This window comes from Sturnus vulgaris, unplaced genomic scaffold (assembly GCF_052056855.1).
Source record: "Sturnus vulgaris isolate bStuVul1 unplaced genomic scaffold, bStuVul1.hap1 Scaffold_182, whole genome shotgun sequence".
Taxonomy (NCBI): Eukaryota; Metazoa; Chordata; class Aves; order Passeriformes; family Sturnidae; genus Sturnus; species Sturnus vulgaris.
In genome coordinates this window covers 40,001-42,500 of record NW_028276116.1, presented here as the reverse complement: position 1 = coordinate 42,500, position 2,500 = coordinate 40,001, and the positions used below count along the sequence as shown (strand labels likewise).

The window sequence follows — 2,500 nt, the reverse complement described above, 5'->3', positions numbered from 1 at the left end:
GCGCCGGCGGGGCGGCCCGAGCCGCGGTGGTCCTCTCGGGCGCAGCGCCGGGCTACTGAGGGAAACCCCGGGCCCCGAGAAGGATTGCCGCGGTGATGGCAGCGGACGTCGGGCGCGCCCCCGCCGGTGGACGCTCCCCCGAGGGTGGCAGCGGGGGAGGCACCCCGGCGGGGCCATGCAGGTCGTTTCCCTCACCCCAGGGCCAGGTACCTAGCGCTTCGCGCCTCGGCGGTCTCCTGCCGGTTTCCCTCGGCGTCGTCAAACGCCTGTTGGGGGCCGAAAGGGCCGCCGAGCCGGGCGGAGGTTTAAAGACTCGGGCGGCCCGGCACGGCCCCGCCGCGGCGGCGGCGGCGGTGGCGGCGGCGGCAGCGGGTGTCGGGCGGTGGCGGCGCGGGGCGCCATCGAGGGGTGGGGAGCTACTCCCGCCGATCCCCTGCGGTGGCGTGTCCGTCGCGACCGGCCGCGCTCGCCGTCGTCGGCGTCCCGCCGCGCTTGCCCGCGCGCGGGGGCCACCCGTGCCGGGCCGGGGAAGGGGCGCCCTGCCCCCCCCCTCTCTGCGGCCCGGTCTCGGCGGAGAGGCCGCGGCGCGCGATCGGCCGCGGGGGGCCGACCCCGCTGGCCTCTGCGATGCGGGGCGACGCCGGCAGAGGGCGCGCGCTCTCTGCCTTACCTACCTCAGCTGCGGGGTTGCGGCCGCCGGGGCCCGCCGCGCTCTCTCGCTCTTTCTCCTTAGCCGCCGCCGCGGGCTCGCGGGCGGCGCCGCGTCAGGCGCGACCGCGCGCCTCTCGCCTCGACGGCCTTGTCGCCTCGAACCGCACCGCGGCGGCGCCGGCCGCCGGCCACCCCTGACTCGGAGCGCTGTCCCCGCCCGTTGGGGCGCAGCGCTCGGCCGGCTCCTCCATCGCCGGAGGTCCGGCGGGCGCGGGCGACCCCGTGCCGAGCGGCGGCGTCGCCGCTCGGCGAGTGTCCCCGCCCCCCCCGGGGGGGGGGACGGTCGGCCGCGAGGCGCCCGCCTTCACCGGCGGCCGTCCCGGCCCGGGCCCCGCCCGTCCGCTTCCCCGTCGCCCTTCCCGGCCGCGTGTGGGCCAAAAAAAAGGGGAGGCGTGCGGGGCGGCCGCGGGGGCGCTTCCCCGTCCGGTCCCCGAGTGGAAACGAGGGGAGCGGGCGGTGCCCCCCGGCTCAGCCGCCGTACGCCTGCCCGCTGGGCGCGTGCTCGCGGAAGGGCAGCTCGGCGGTGCGAAGCGGCGGCGGTCCCGGGAGTGCGGCCGCGGGTGGCGGAGGGGTTTTGCCGAGCGGCAGACCTCGGGCGCTCCGCGATGCCGGCTCGGGTCTCGGCGGCGTCCCGCCTCCGGCGCCGGTGGCGGAGCGCGGCCCGCCGGGCGTTCGCCTTCCGGCGGGCAAGCGGTCCCGCGCCAGGGGTTGCGCCGGCGGAACGGTCCCGCCGCCGCGTGGCGTTTCGGGCGACGTTCAGGGGCCGCTGGCGGGAGAGCCGGCCCCCGCGTTTTGGCGCGGCGGCGTTCCGCGAGTCGGCGGAGCGGTGAAAAGGAGAAGCCAGGGAGTGAGCCGGGAGCGGCGGGGGCCGGCGGTCGCGCCCCCCGGCCCGCGAACGCGTAGTCGTCCCGTGATCGAGAGGCCGGGCGGGCCACCGTGCCCCCCGCGGTCCGGCGCGTTGCCGCACAAGCCCCTCCGCGCGGAGGTCGGGCCGAGCCCGGGCGCCTGGGCCGCCTCCGAAGGACGGCACGCGAGGCGGCGTCTCCCCTCGCGGGGGGAGGCGGTCGGGGGCGCGGGCCCCTCCGCCTTTCTTTGGCCGACCTTCGGAGCGTTGCGCGGGGTTTCTCTTTTTTGCCCCGCGCTTTCTCCTCCTCCTCCTCCGTTTGTGTGTGCTCGTACGGTCGAAGCGGGGCGCGCGGGGGCGCGCGCGTCCCTGCAGAAACAGAAAAGGGGCCGCTTCACGCGAGCGGTCCCGAAAGCCAGACAACTCTTAGCGGTGGATCACTCGGCTCGTGCGTCGATGAAGAACGCAGCTAGCTGCGAGAATTAATGTGAATTGCAGGACACATTGATCATCGACACTTCGAACGCACTTGCGGCCCCGGGTTCCTCCCGGGGCTACGCCTGTCTGAGCGTCGCTTGACGATCAATCGCCGTCCGGGGGGGCCACCCCGGCGGCGCGGCTGGGGTTGCCTCGCAGGCCCGTTGCCCGCGGTCGACGTCGACGTCGTCGTCGTCGTCGCCGCGCAGGGCCTTCGTCCCCCTAAATGCAGACTCGGGGAGCGCTCCGTAGCTCCCCGCTCCCGGAACGAGCCGCTGGGGCGGAGCTCGTCCTTGCCGGGGCCGTGCCGCGGTGCGGTGGCGGTGGCCGGGGAGAGCGAGAGTCGGCGTCGAAGACGCCGCCGTGGGCCGTGCGAGAGAGACGAGAGAGCGAGAGGGCCGAGAGGGAGGCGAGGCGCGGGCCTCGCCCCCGGGCTCTCCCCCCCGTGCGGGCGGCTGTCTGCGGGTG

General features: G+C 77.2%; 1 non-coding gene across 1 annotated transcript; it reads left to right on the top strand.

Annotated features, from left to right (window-relative positions):
• Positions 1–1,976: 1,976 nt before the first annotated feature.
• On the top strand, positions 1,977–2,129 carry LOC148218488 (5.8S ribosomal RNA). Its single transcript, XR_015800345.1, has one exon. It is a non-coding gene; the product is annotated as a 5.8S ribosomal RNA (ribosomal RNA).
• The last annotated feature ends 371 nt before the right edge of the window (positions 2,130–2,500 follow it).